We start from the raw sequence: 16,312 nt of genomic DNA on the forward strand, positions 1-16,312 counted from the left end.
TTGATGTTTTCTTCACCTCAATTTCAATATTTTTCTTTTTCAGTTGTTATTTTCTGTAGGAAACCCTTGTAGGATCTACACAAATTACCCCTGGCTGGATTCAGAATTTTTTCTACGTTTCAGAAATGTTGCGGTTTCTGGGATCCAGTGTTGGTTTCATGCCCATTTCTGTCACTGACTGGAAGGAGGCTGAAAGCACAAAAAATCGTTAAAAGGGGGTATGTCCCAGTAAAATGCCAAAATTGTGTTGAAAAATTGGGTTTTCTGATTCAGGTCTGCCTGTTCCTGAAAGCTGGGAAGCTGGTGATTTTATCACCGCAAACCCTTTGTTGATGCCCTTTTCAGGGAAAAAACCACAAGCCTTCTTCTGCAGCCCATTTTTCCAATTTTTTTGAAAAAAACGAAATTTTCACTGTTTTTTGGCTAATTTCTTGGCCTCCTTCTGGGGAACCCACAAAGTCTGGGTACCTATAGAATCCCTAGGATGTTGGAAAAAAAGGACGCAAATTTGGCGTGGGTAGCTTATGTGAACAAAAAGTTATGAGGGCCTAAGCGCGAACTGCTCCAAATAGCCAAAAAAAGGCTCGGCACAGGAGGGGGAAAAGGCCTGGCAGCGAAGGGGTTAAGGGCCTAAGGGCCTAAGGGCCTAAATTGTTGTATTTATCTAAACTCAAATGTCAAATTGTGTTTCTTCAAGAAGCGCATCTTACAGAGGCGGGCTTGTTAAAAAAGGCTTGGGTTGGTAACTTGTATTTTTCTCCTTCCATTAATCGCAAAAATTGTGTTATTATTTTATGTCACAAATGTCTTACTATTTCATTTAATTCTCAGGAATGTGATGATGAAGGTAGATGGGTAGTAGTGAAGCTTACTATCAATGATATTCTCTTCACTCTTCGTAATGTTTACGGTCCAACACATCCAGACCCTAATTTGTGGACAGTGACATATCATAAAATCACACAACATTACTCACAGAATTTCATATTGGGTGAGATTGTAATCAGGCGTTAGGTCCCTTCCTTGACCATTCTTCCTCTACAAAATGTTTACCTCATGAAGCATGCAAAGCTTTCCAGCATACTATTTCTCAACACTCCCTCACTGATTCATGTAGAATATTTAACCCAGACCTTAAACACCATTCCTTCTATTCTTCCCCTCATCAATCCAAAACTAGAATCGATTATATATTTTTAATTACATCCTTTCTATTAATTCTTTCACTGGTTCCTTCTTAGAAGCATTGAACTGTATTATTCCAAAAAAGGATCGTAATTTGACCTTATATAAAAATGATCATCCTATATTTTTAATCAATACAGATTGTAAAATCTTTGCCAACATCCTTGCTCTTTGACTAATTGATCTCATACCGGATCTCATTTCTCAGGAACACTGGCTTTGTCAAAAATAGGAACATTGCAGACAGTTCACATGTCGTTTTGAATATTTTTAGTAGAGCAAATAAACTTACATCTCCTCTAGTGGCACTCACTTTAGACGCAGATAATGCATTTGATAAAGTTAATTGGCAATTCCTTATGAAATTCTTAAAATGGCATGGTTTCGCTCCTAAAATCTTCCAACTCATTTCCTTATTGCATTTTTCACCACGTTCTACAGTATTGGTTAGTGGAGCCCACTCATCATATGTTCATTTTAGGAGGGGTAGCAGACAGAGATGCCCCTAGCTGCCATATTATTCATATTAAAATTAAAACCCTTCCTTCATCAGCTTAAATCTTCTGCCACATTAAACGGATTTCAAGGCAAAGATATTCATATCAAAGACACTGTATTCGTTGATGACAGTCTCTTTTCATTTCACCACCTGACACATCCCTACCGTTCTTTTTTATTGAGCTGAGATCCTACTCTGCGGTATCAGGTTATAAGCTCAATTTAGACAAATCTGAAGTTTTATTTCTTAATAATTACTGCACTAAACATTCTTTTACCACAGCAGGACTTTTGTGGAATCCTGTTAAGATCAAGGCCCTCATTACGAGTTTGGCAGTCACCGGATCACCATGCTGGCGGAGTCACCACTGCCAGGCTGGTGGTGCAGAATGCAATATTACGAGCAGGGGTGCCGCAACACAGCCAAGACACTGCCAGTATCGCAGTGCGGTCGGACCACCGATACGGTAGCCATCTCTAAGCCATCAGGGGCCAATTCACTGCCTACCATATTATGAGTTGTCAGACCGCCAGGATTTCACCATACACACAGACTCACACACCACTACCATACAATGCCACAAACCAGCATTCAAACACATCACAACATGCACATGGCATCTACCCAGCGTATGCAACAACACAGACACAACCCAGACACAAACTATACGCAACGTAGCACACAGATATCATACCACCATATAGAAGGAAAACAGAACAAGTACTTCACCTTGACATCCACATTTCTGTGGGCAAATGTATTTAACTTAAAAACAAAAAACTATTTACAAAATGGGCCTACTGGCCAGTCCACCGTCCAAAATTGCCCAAAGCACACAGGGAACATTCCATAGGCCCAACTTGACTCCTGATTACAAATAGGCCTCCACGTGAAAGGGGCACCAATGGGGTAGGCAGGCACTCAGGGTTTGGAAGTGGGTCCTTGGGTTTGGATTTGGGAGGGGGTGGGGCTTTAGGCTTCGGTGAGGATGGTGGGGGGAGATTTTCGGTATCTTAGATTTGGGGGTGACAGGTGTTTTGTAGGGGGAGAGGCATGGGCGGACTGGGAGTTGGAAGGGCTTGTTAGGGGCAGGGGGACATGGCATTTAGGAGCACGACGGGGTGGGACAGGAGTAGGAAATAGGTTAAGGGAGGCAAGGAAGACTTTCTTAGGGACACGAGGCGGTTATATGAAAAAGGTTTAGGAATGGAGGTGGAAGGAGTGGTGGTATGATATGTTGGCAGGCTGGACGTGGGTGCAGGTTTGTGCAATGTGTGCTTGTGTGTAGTAGGTGTATGTTGGGTAGGTGAGTGAGGGCGTTTGTGTTTCTTGGGAAGAAGGGGAAGAGATGCAGGGTGAGGGAATGGAAGATGTGTGAGTGTATGTTGGAGTGGTGGCTGCAAGTGAGGTGGATGTGCTGCATGTGGTAGTGAAAGGGGGTGTGGTGAGTGCAGATGTGGTGTGTGGGGTGGGTGTCTGCATATCTGCTCTTTTGGTGTCCTAGGGTATGACAGGACTGGTGGCAGGATCAGGGTGTAATGATGCAGTGATAGCAGGTGTGATTGGTGATGTGACTGTAAAGGAGGAGGTGGTAGGGAGACAATGTAGAATGTGTCTGTTGTTGAGTTTGCTGATGTGTGTTGTGTGTGTGCCTGCTTGTGGTGTCACTTGTGGTGCCTGTGTCTGTCTTTATGTAACTTGTCTGTTGTAGTGGGTGAATGCTAGTCTGTAGGTGCGCTCTTGATGAATTAAGGGAGAGGGGTCCTGGATTGGGAACAGGTAGCTAGAGGGGGGACGGAAGACGAAGGGACACTGACTGCCGTCAAAGAGGAGGCCAGAGCCTGAAATTATTTCTGTAGGCAAGCCAAGGCACAATGAATGCCTTCCCGGTAGGTATTGTTCTGCTGCATCTAGGATGCCAGTCTGGACGGCATTCATCATGGTTGACTGCCCCACAGAGATGGCCCTTGGGAGGTCAATAGGCTCCACATTGAGGGCAGCAGGGCTAACTGGGGCAGGGGCAGAGCTGCCTGTGGCGAAGGAGATGCCCACCCTCCTGGGTGAGCGGGCATGGGCAACTGGGTGGGGAGCTACAAGGAGGGCAGTGCTGGTAAGCGGGGTTGAGGACAAGGATGATGCTGGGCTGGTCCCAGATGGGTCCACTATCTCCAGGGAGCCACCATTGGAGGAGGAATCCAAAGATGACGTTGTAGCTGTTCAAGTCCCCCTCGTGGTGCTCCACTCGTCCTCCGTCGCAACTGGTTCCCTTGGTGTTGGTGGACTCTGCCTCTTGGGTCCTGTGGAATGCAACTTCCCCACTCATTGGTTCCCCTTCTCCTTCGTCAGATGATGCTAATACACACATAGACAGAGGTGAAGAGAGAAGGAGGTTGGGAGAGATAGAAAGGGATGTGCGAGTCAATATCTACCCATCTTGTACACATACCGACAAGACATCTACTCATCCTGGCCGTGACAAATAGTGGCTATAATACAATTCCTATGAACATAGTTCGGGCAGCCATAACATCTATATAACCTATTACTTCACCTCCGCACCCAATAGACAATATTGAACATCCTACATGCCTGTTATCAGTCGTACTCACCTGTCTATTTATTTACTCCATGAACATACTTACCTACATGTCAATCATAACACAATGAAACAAAAATAAACTTCAGAGGTAATGCATACACAGATGACATGACAGGTATGTGGGGAATACATTTTGCACAGATTTCCTTTTATAATTCAATGAATCATCTTTCAATGTACACTACAGACACTTGTCATTACCCAAATACAGAGCCAATAGGTTTACTTGGGCTGAGTAAAGTTGAATCAGGGATAAAGAATGGATATTGTAAAATGCCTCAACAGTGAAGTTTATCTTAATTGCAATTGACACATTGGTACAGCACCACCACATCAATGCTTGCATGGCTTTACAAAGGTAACGTACATCACTGCAACACAATTGGAGTGATAACCATATACTCCTCTAATTCCATTAGAACCTCGTCAATACCTAAGTCCAGTAAGGGACACAGTAGAAAACCACACAAATCTCACCTAACAGTCTGCACTAACCGCCTTGTGGCTGCCCTCAAGCGCCCATCCAACTCCGGGTCGGCCACTGCCAGTATGCGGGCCGTTAGGGGGGGTCAGGGTCTGACAGGTATCCCTTCCTTGTTGGGAGGCCGCCCCAAACTGGGCCTCTGCGGTCTTCCGGGCTCAGCGTCCCTGGTCCTCCCACCTCGTCCTGCAGTGGGTCCTCCACTGGCTACGGTCCCCCAGGGTCTGCAGTTGTTTAGCGATGGCTCTCCATAACCTTTTCTTCTGATGGGCGCTGGTCTGCATGGGAAACATAGAATAAAGGAGAACATCATGAGAAGATACAATACTACATCAGCATTTTCTGACATACAGCATACGCAGCAAATGCACATACCCACTACACTGTACACCAGATACACGATTAGCATACTATTCCAGCTTTCAGAAATCCCATTTCAATGTGCACACACTTTTGCTGTCAGACACCACCCGACACCACCCGAGATGTAAGTAATCAAACGTTGTACTGACCTATTTATCTGGAACCCCATACAACTGTCCATACAGGGGTAGGACCCCTTCAAGGATTTTCAGTTCATCTGTAGTGAAGGCTGGGGCCCTATCCCCTGCAGTATGTGCCATTGTGGCTCCCAGATGCAGAACACAGCAGCTCACGCAGTGGAGGTCTTGCTTGCTCGAGTGTCAGGAGTCAAGTGAGCTGACCTATACAAAATGTCCGTCACTGCCGGCAGTGATTATCATTGGCCCCAATTTCCCATAACAATACACAAAGGGAGAGTATCTGGGAGCGGGAAAGGACACACGCCGTATGCGACTCCCCAAACATAATACTAAATCACAAAAGAGAGTACGGGGTTCTGGCAACTATAAGTAGATTGAAAGCGTGCCAGTTGCGACACTAGACCAATCTTGTACCTCGACTAAAGGTAAATTGTGGATGGATAGTGGGGTGGTATGAGGTCTGTAGAGGGGGATTTCCTTTACGGACTAGGTGGTCTCACACACTATATAGTGTCATGCTTCATCATATGACCACCTAGCCCCACCCAGGTAGGACAATACCACCTGGGCGGACTCAACCTCACTGTTAAAAGAACAGGAGGGAGTGCGTAAATTAGTTTGATTTCTGGAAAGGAGGGATCCAGCTATGCTATGGGAATAAAAACACCTACTCAGATACCCGGGTGAGTTTAATAGAAAGTTCTGTGTGGTGTGATTAAAAGAAGTGGGGAACCAGTGTGAGAGCAATGACTCACAAGGTCACCTATCTAAAAGAAGTAGCCGACATGTTTCTGCCCTTGTGATTGAGCTATGGAAGGTCTCTGGGCATTCATCAGGGCGTAGGATCCCTATTGCAAATGCTTATTACGCGCTGCAGAAATAATCGCAGTAGGAAAAAGGGGGGAAGGAAGGGCCTACCTTAACCAAGGGAATACCTGGGGAGGACCCTAACAGTGGAGGCTATTAGCCTCTGGTATCCTGGAGAGGGAGCGTCCCCTTATAGTCAGACTTGCATCAAAGGTGGGCGCTCACTGTGCGCCTATACCGACCTCTCCTTCAGGACCGCTATAGCAAGTCTGACTATAAGGGGACGCTCCCTCTCCAGGATACCAGATGAAGCATGACACTATATAGTGTGTGAGACCACCTTGTCCGTAAAGGAAATCCCCCTCTACAGACCTCATACCAACCCACTATCCATCCACAATTTACCCAATTTCCCATAGACATCAATGTTAACCAATGAGGAGTTGCACAGCTGTTCCGACCACCTTCCCCCATGACGACTCCCAGAGGTGAATGAAGTCACTTCCATCTGTCCTCTGTATGCAGGACAAGCAGCTGCCATTACATTATTTAATGAATTTTATGTGATCCCACTGTGTCATTACTTGAATATTTGTACAATATGCTTAATGTACAGTGTCAACGCATTGACACTTACATATGAAGTGGGCGTCAGGTGGCAATACTTCAGGTGTATGTTTACATCCATGTATGAACATTCTGTACTGTGTAACATATTGTTTGTTCATGCTTTAATTTCCTCTACACATCCCTCTGTCACAAGTATGGCAATATTAGGTACTGTCATAATGTATGGCTAGGATTGGCATGTGGATAAATGTTTCCATCTGCAACATGCGTGACAGGTTACTGGACCAATGCTTTCTAATTGTCTTATGATATTTATCGGTTACAACACTGTAGGAAATGTAGTAAGTACTGTTTGTCCCCCTGCGTAGATACCACCAAATTGGAGTGATGAGGAATGCACCAGTGTACCGGCCCCTTGTAGACCTGGAAACCATGGAAGAGAGGCACTTTATGATGACCTATCGACTGAGCCATCTGACCATCAGGGAACTGGTTTCCCAGTTGCAGATAGCCCTCCTGCCAGCCTTAAGAAATCCAAATGCCATACCTCCAACAGTACAGGTGTTGTCAGTCCTGCATTTTTTGGCTAGTGGCTCATTTCAGGTGACTGCGGGACTGGCTGCAGGGATGTCACAGCCAATGTTCAGTGTAGTGTTACAGGATGTGCTGGATGCCCTACTAAAGCATATGAACAGGTACCTAAGGTTCCCACAACTCCAGAACTGAACACTGTTAAGGCAGCCTTTTATAACATTGGTCATGTGCCATATGTAAGAGGGGCCATAGATGTTACTCACATTGACTTGGTACCTCTGAGGGCCAATGAACAGGTGTACAGAAACAGAAGAGTACATATTCGATTAATGTTCAAATGGTGTGTCTTGCAGACCAGGATATGTCACATGACTGCGGAATTCTCTGGTTTGGTACATGATTCCTATGTCATGAGGAGCAGCAGTGTCCCTGTATTGATGTTATATCTACAGCAAGAAAGGGTCTGGCTCATTGGAAGGTGTACTGTTGTCTATGTCAGCCATCTGCACTACCTCGCTACACAGTCAGCTCTATGCCTACCACAGATCCCTAATGTACTGTTCCCATGTCTATACAGGTGAATCCGGATACTCCGACCTGCCCTGGCTCCTGACTCCAGTTAGTTATCCAACTACAGATGGGGAGGATAGGTACAATGAGGCACACAGCCAAACAAGACGTGTGATAGAGAGGACTTTCGGCATATTGAAAGCAAGATTGAGTTGCCTCCAGGTGTGCAATGGTCCCCTCCAGTACCGACCAGGGAAAGTCTGCAAGATCGTTGTTGCATGCTGCATGCTCCATAATCTGGCCCTTATGAGGTACATCCCACTGTTGGAGGAGGGGGCATTGATGCAGAAGCTGCAGCTGAGGCTGGCGACCCTGCAACTGAAGAGGAGGCAGACGAGGAGAAGGAGGCAGCTGACAACAGGACTGACCTAATTCAACAATACTTTCAGTGATTCTCTGGTATGTGTGGCCTAAAGTTTAATGAACAGTTGAATCCTGTATGGGACATGTGATTTTGTCCTTCAATATTGTATGCATCAAGGTATATGAGGAAACTACTGCCTTCTATCTTTGTTTTCAAACCTGAAGGGATTCTTCCTGAACATGAGGGGAAGTGTTAATGCAATGCTGCCATTTACATGTGATAAATGCCGGTGCCGTTACATCTTATCCTTATAGATGTACTCAAGTTGTATGGTCCTAAGTCTGAATTGATGAGACAATGAAATGTACATATCTTTGAATTGTCCTATTCAGCAGCCCTATCATTTTGTTCTCTGAGCTGCTGTCTGGCATCTACCTGTTATTGACAATGCAAGGTGGTGTACTGTTGGGGATGTCACCTATATGGAATGATATTATTACTTTGCAAGTGCATGACTGACAGTCCTAGCCTGTAGATATGTGGTGTCCTACCCGCTGCAGCATGTACCCTGTGTATGTGAAATACTGCTGTATGTGTCTTGTAATGGCCTACATGGGTTATTTCATTTACCCTTTCCCCTATTTTGGTTCCTAATCAGGTCACATGTGTGTTTAGAATCTGCTTCCTGACATGACTGTTGCCAACCTTGCCACTGGATGTTACTACCATATGGATGTACTGACACACCTGCTGGAAATTCATGCTACATCTGTCACTCTGACAAACTTGTTGTACAGATATATGTATTTGATTTCTGTTTGTCACCAAAGTTGTCACTTTAAACAATGAAGACACATACAGCATTACTTGTGTTCATTAGTGTTTAGTGTTTCACATCACAGTTCTAAGAAGTGGGGTCATGGTTTCAGAAATCATCAGAGTAGGTGGCCCAGCTGTTGGTTCCACAGGTCGTGTATCCATGAGCCTGGGGATAATGGGGTTTGGCATTGGACAGTCAAGAGGGTGTATCAGTGGCACACAAGGGAATATGTTCAGGAGAGGGATTACTTCCTGGCAGTGTGTTTGGTCTTTGCCTCAGGTCCTGCAGGATGACCTCTTTTGTGGGGGGTTCCTCAGTTGCAGGGGCAGGGGTGCTAGTGGCCTGTGGGTCCTCTTGCTGAGCCTCCATTCCAGTAGCTTTGGCAGATGTGGAAGGCACAGGTGTTGTGAGACTACTGGATTGGGGCTTGATGTTGGGTGAAGAACACATGCTGGATTCTTGTGAGTTCAGTGAGCACCCCTACAATGAGACCATGGTTGCATTGTGTGCTTACCACTGCTGCATGGCCTGCTGATGGCATCCCCTCTGTAGCCTCTGGTTCTCCTGCAAGGTGGTGAGTATCAGGCCCATTGTGTCCTGTGATTGCTGGTAGGCTCCCAGGACTCTGGAGATGGCCTCCTGGCCAGTCGTGTTGTGTTGCTGCCTCATCCGTTGGCCCACAGTTGCCCTCCTACTAACCCTTTCCCCTTGTGCCCCTAGCACAGTGTGCCCACTCCCACTGACACCAGAAACCTCATTGTCTTGGGTTTGGGATGTTGACTCTGATCCCTGTACTATAAGGCACACTGATGATTGATCTGTCCTTGGGACATAGGTTTGGGAAGGTGAACTCAGCTATGCTGTAGGTACCACAAGGTAGGGGGATTAAGTTGTGGGCAGGGGAGGCTAGTGGTGGTAGACTGACCAGTCATGCCAGATGGCCAAGGTAAGTTGTCCCTTTCCATACATTCAGGATTTTCTTCCTCTATTGGACCTAATTCCAGGGGCTAACTTTCAGTCTCTGGCATTGTCTGCTGTGTGGCAGTCCTAGCGATACCTGTGGAGTGAGAGGAAATGTGTTGCATTATGGTATACTAGTTGTGGTACACATGGTTGTTTGCTATCATTGCCTGGAATTGTAGACTAGTAATGGCATTGACAGTTTCTTGACAACTGCTAGTTTTTGGGTCTGTTGGAAATTGCTCTTGTAATTTTTTGCCATATAGTTGATGGTGATCTTGACTGCTGTCATTGCCATGTACTGATGTGCATTTAAAATGTCTTGATGGTGAAGGGGGTGACATGGTTGTACATGCAGGCGTGCAAATGTGGAGTGGGATTAGCAGTTCTACAATGGTTGGGAGTGTTGCATTGTGGTAGTTGTAGTACTTGCTGCAGTGTGAGAAATCCTTGCACTGGGTGGACCTGTGTGGGAATGGTGTTAGTGGGGAGGTGTGGCATGCAAGGGAGGGTATTGGGTTCAGGGTGGATTGGAGCAGGTGAGGGTGGTGTGAGGGGGAGACAGGGTGGTGGGAGTATATGCTGTGCAGGAGTACATAGTGCCCGGGGAGTGTTGTTGACTTACCAGAGACCAGTCCTCCTGGTATTTCCATGAGGCCCTGTGGGTGTAGGATGACCAAGACCTTCTCCTTCCATGATGTGAACTCAGGGGGATAAGGTGGGGGCCCATCGACAGTCTTCATTATGGTGATTATGGTATGTTGATGCCATGGACTGTACCTTCCCTGTAGGCTGTCCCACCTCTTCCTGATGTCGTCCCTTTTGCATGGATGGTTTCCCACTGCGTTCACCCTGTCGACGATCCTCTGCCATAACTCCATTTTCAGGGCTATGGATGTCTGCTGGACCTGTGCTCCACACAGTTGTGGCTCTACTCTGATGATTTCATCGACCATGACCCTCAATTCCTCGTCTGTGAATCGTGGGTGTTTTTGTGGTGCCATGGTGGTTGTGTGATGGGTGGTGGGTTGTGTGATATACAAGGATTCTGGGTGTGATGTTTGTTAGGGTGAGGTTGAGTGCTTAGGTGTGTGTGTGGTTTGTGTTGTTTGTGTGCAGTGGTGATGTGCATGTTGTGTTGCTGATGCTGTTATGTGCTGTGTGATGCGTGTTCAGTGTGATGGTGCCTATGATATCCAGGTGCAGTGTCTTCTGTTGGTGTGGTCTTCCCTCCCTCTGTCAAAACTTCTGGGTGCAAAGGATTGTGGGTTGTGTAGGGGTGTTTTATATAGTGCTGTGATGAGGTGTGTTTGGTGTGTGTATGTGTATCAGGTGTGGGGCATTCGTATTGTTCAATGTGGTGTTGTATTCTGGTGGAGGTGCGATTTGGCCACAGCATTTCGGAATACCAATGGGTTACTGCCGTGCAAAGACCGCGGTGCTGAGTTGTGAATCATAATTTGGAGGGTGGGATGTTGTTGGCATGGCGGTGCTGGCAGTGGAAACCTCTCTCCCCCGCCGTTGGTCAGGCCGACGAGTTCAGATTTTTGGCTGTTTTTGGACCGTGTTCTGTTGGTGACTTGTAATACGGTGGCCTTCAGACCGCCATCACTGGTGGTCTTTCGGTGCCCGCTTAGACGGTGGTCTTTGGGAATTACCCCCAAAGTCGTACTGAGCACCTAGGTGTCTGGGAATTTTTACACTAACAAGCTCAAGAATACTGTTAGACCTGGCATCCTTCGCGTGGTCTCCCCTATCTTTTTGCCTCTACTCTCTGGGTTATTGCTGAGTGCTGGACTCTGTTTTTGCTGTTTTTGGTACTCTGGGCACTTTACCACCACTGCCCAGTGATAAAGTGCAAGTGCTTCCTGTGTAAATTGTATATGTAATTGGCCTTTCCATGATTGGTATATTTGACTTACTAGTAAGTCCCTATAAAAGTGCACTAGAGTTGCCCAGGGCCTGTAAATCAAATGCTATTAGTGGGCCTGCAGCACTGATTGTGTGACCCCATGGGTAGCCCTGTAAACCTGGCTCAGACCGGCCACTGCAGTGTCTGTGTGTGAGTTTTAACCTACCAAATCCACCTGGCAAGTGTACGCACTTGTTTGGCCCAAACCTTTCCTTTTTATACATGTAAGGTACCCCTAAGGTAGACTCTAGGTAGCTTCATGGGCAGGGTGCAGTGTATGTTAAAGGTGGGATATGTACTGATGTGATTTACATGTCCTAACAGTCAAATACTGCCAAATGTGGTTTTCACTGTTGCAAGGCCTATCTCTTATAGGTTAACATGGGGGCTGCCTTTCAATATCTTTTAAGTGAAGTTTCCCTTGGGGAGCAGATAGAGATTTGGAGTTTGGGGTCTCTGAACTCACAATTTAAAAATACATCTTTTGGTAAGGTTGGTTTTTAAATTGTCAGTTAGAAAGTGGGCATTTTCTTGCTTAAACCATTCAGTGACTGCCTGCTTGTGTATTCCCTGTCTGGGTCAGACTGACAGTTGGGTTGTTTTGTGAATCTCCTCTAGACAGTGATACAAAGGGAGCCTGGGTATAGCCTGTATATCCTGATAAACCATCTGTTCTGGAGTGGAGGGAGGAGTAGTCACACCCAAATGGGCTGTGCCTGCCCTCACACAATGCAGTCTCCAACCCCCTGGTGTGAGTCTCGAGCCAGGCCTGGGCAAGGCAGGATCTTGTGAACAACAGAGACTTTCCTCTGAAGTTTGCCTTCTTCAAAGGCAGAAAGTGGTATAAGAAGTGGACCTAAAAGCCCAGATTTTTAGATTACTTCTGGAACCAAGAGAAACCTCTGCCAAGGAGGAGTTGAAAAGCTGGAAGAAGCGTACTGCCCCTTTGCCTGTGACTGTGCTTTGCTGGGTTGGCCTGCATTTGCTTCTTCTGCCTGAAAAAGGACAAAGACTGGACTTTGTGGTATATTCTTGCTTGTGAAGACTCTCCAAGGGCTTGGATTGAGCTTGCCTCCTGTTTTGAAGTCTCAGGGCCATCAAAGACTTCCTCTGCCAGCACCTGGACTCTCTGCTGAGACTCCTGCCCTGCCAAATACTGCCCTATCCAGTCCCTGGGCCCTTGAAAGGTGAAGCTGGTAGAAAAAGGCTGAAATCCACACACAGGATGCTGTACAGGAACATTTTGACGCACCACCTGCAACCCGGCGGTAAAAATGGCGCAACCCCTCGCAGCGTGGTTTTTCCATCTCTGTGCAGATGGATTCCACACACATCGTCCCTGTGCGTCAAAATCATCGTGAACCGGTGCGGATCCGAGGTGCCCCGTCCAAAAATAGATGCATCGCTCTCTGGCAGAAGAGAAAAATGACACATCGCCTATCTGACTGGAGAAGAAACAGCGCAACAGTGTGTAAGGAATCAACACATCGCTGACTTTTCCAACGCATGCTCACCTGTACAACTTTATTTTTTATGCAAACCAGGTATTTTGTGTAAAAACTAAGGCCCTCATTATGAACCCAGCAGTAAACTCTGCACCACCGGCGGTGGCGGTAACAACCGCCAACAGACGTGCGGTCTGAACCGCCAAATAATGAACCAACTGAAACACAGGCATCCTGAAAACCACTCACCGCCAGCAGAGGAGTGGCGACAACGATGGCAGAGCCCACCCACAGGCCGACGGAAAGGCCCTACCTGCCCATCAAATAACGAAGCACTAGACCACCGTCAGTTCCGGGGCGGGAACCACCGGCAGGCAAAGCCTGGCGGAAACAAACCAAATATAAAGAAACACTCACCAGAGGCTCACACAACACGCCGAATCAGACATGGAGAGTGAGTTGCAGATCATGCCAGTCCTGCTCCATGCCATATACCTCCACGACCGAGACCGCTGACAAAGACAACAACGGTAAGTACTGCAACCTACTAAACAAGGAAAGAAAGGGCACAGTTACATACCCAACCACTCCACCCACCCTGCAACTCTCCCACAACCCTTCACAGCAGCACAAGCCATACACCCCACAGCAAGAGGTACTTACCCGACACAAGACAAATCCAACCTGCCCAAAGTACATGCATGTGCCCAACACCCCCAAACAATTAAACGAGAGACCACGGATCCAGAGTGTGCCTCAAACAACACAGGCCACACATTAACCTTTACTGTGCTCACTGAGCAACAGAAGTGCATAGAAGGCCAGTGGCCAGTCCATAGTCAAAGAAGTCCAATGGGCCACAATGGCCCCAACTTGACTCCCGCAAGTGCAACGGTACTCCACCTCATAGGGGCAACATTGTGGCATCCAGGCACCTCAGGGAACAGGGGCAGGGGATAGTGGGGGTGGGGATTTACGACAGGGGGGGCTTAGATTTCCATTTGGAAGGTGGAAGGGGGTTAGGTTTTGTCACAGCAGCTGGTGGAGTGGACTTGGCCTGGGGTGCTGCAGAAGTTCCTGGGCCAACGCGGGATCTCTTCCTCACAGGGGAGGTAGCACGGGAATGGGAAGGGCGGACAGGGGCGGGCTGTGATGTGGGATGAGTGGACAGGGTAAGGAGGTGAGCACGTTTAGGGACGAGACGGACTGGGCCAGTGGGTTCAAATAGGTCAACATGAGATAGGAAAAGTTTCTTAGGTGCAATTGGGGTGGATCTGGAGGAAGACGTGGAAGTAGAGGTAGAGGGAGTGGTCGTAACAGGTGTAGGTGTGCATGACGTGGGTGCAGGTGACTGGACAGAATGCTGAGGTGTTGTGGATGTGTGATGGGTGGGTGTTTTGGTGTGTTTGAGTTTCTTGGGGGGGTGGACACAGTGGGACAAGACAGGCTGCAAGTGTAAATGGATATTGTCTGGGTGTCTGCAAGTCTGGTGAGTGTTCTGCATGTGTCAACTAAAGTTGTTGCGGTGAATGCAGGTGTGGTGTCTGGGGTGCATGAATGGATGTGTGTTATTTTGGTGACTGCAGGAATAGGGTCATCAACATTGAATGAGGGTGCAGTGCCTGTGAGTGTGCATGTACACGGGACAGACAGGGAGGCGGAAGACGTGGACACACTGGGGGAAGTGGATGTTGGTGTGTGTGCATGTGTATGTTGGCTGTGTGTATGCTTGTGGTGGGAGGTGTTGTGCTTGTGTTTTGAAGTGTGCTTCTTGTGTGTTGAGGTGTGTGCCTGCATGTCAGAATGTGTGCTTTGGACGGGTGAAGGGAGTGGGATGCTGGAAGGGGTAGAGGTGGTTGGAGCTGGGACGGAATGACCAGGGACACTGGCTGCTGTCAAAGAGGAGGCCAGAGCCTGAAAAGATCTCTGTAGGCCAGACACGGCACCATGAATGCCATCCAGATAGGCATTGGTCTGCTGCACCTCTGATGCTAGCCCCTGGATGACATTGATGATGGTTGTCTGTCCTACAGAGATGGTCCTCAGGAGGTCAATAGCCTCCTACGTGAGGGCAGCAAGGCTGACTGGGGAAGGGGAGGAGGTGCCTGGGGTGAAGGAGACGCCCACCCTTCTGGGTGAGCGGGCACAAGCAACTTGGTTGGGAGCAACTGGGAGGGCGGTGATGGTATGGTGGTGACGGAAGATGACACAGTAGGGATGGGCCCAGTAGGGTCCGCCACCGCCAGGGAGCTCCCATCTGAGGAGGTATCGGAGTCACTACCTCCAGTGGTAGTTGTGTGGCACAATGGTTAGAGCAGCAGACCATGATGCAGAGATCTGGCCCGGGACCAGGGTTCAATTCCCACCTCGGTGGGTCTTGGGCTCAATTCCCTTGGACCAGATAATTCTCACCTTGGTGCCTAATCTAATTGATGGGTCCCACTCTGTAACTATGGGCAATAGCTTGTTTAATCTCCACAACGGCCCTCACAGCGCTTGGATGCCTGGCTTCACCCTGGGCAACTCACAGGGAAAAGCCAGGAGGGGTTCCACAGCAGTATGCGTACAGCGCCTTGAGACCCTAATGGGTGAGTAGTGCGCTATACAAGTGCGAAGTTTAGAGTTTAGTTGCCTCCCCGTGGTACTCCCCTCGCCCTCCAATCCACTGGTCCCCTTGGCGTCAGATGACTTGCCTCAGAGGATCCGTGGGCCACTGCCTCCCCATTCGCCAGTGCCTCAGCTCCTTCGTCAGATGATGCTGATGTACACAGACAACACAAGAGAACAGGGATGGGGAGACAAAACAGGAGAGACACTTGTAAATAGCTGAATGGAGGTACATTAGTGGTTCACACATACACCCACCCTTAAAATATTCCACCAGGCAGCATCTATCGCTATACACATGGCTAAGCCCCTGACTAGTGGCCAGAACCCTGCTCTACAGCCATTCCCCAATGAACTTAAGGACCTGACGTACTGCAGACTTCACCCAAACACCCCTACTCCCCACGAGGGCCAACATGTAGATGGACATCAGTCAGAGTCCCTGCCACTAGACAGGATAAATACGAACACACACACACATCCATCAAGGAGCCAAAATATGGTATATGTACTCAA

This window comes from Pleurodeles waltl, chromosome 5 (assembly GCF_031143425.1).
Source record: "Pleurodeles waltl isolate 20211129_DDA chromosome 5, aPleWal1.hap1.20221129, whole genome shotgun sequence".
Classification (NCBI taxonomy): domain Eukaryota; kingdom Metazoa; phylum Chordata; class Amphibia; order Caudata; family Salamandridae; genus Pleurodeles; species Pleurodeles waltl.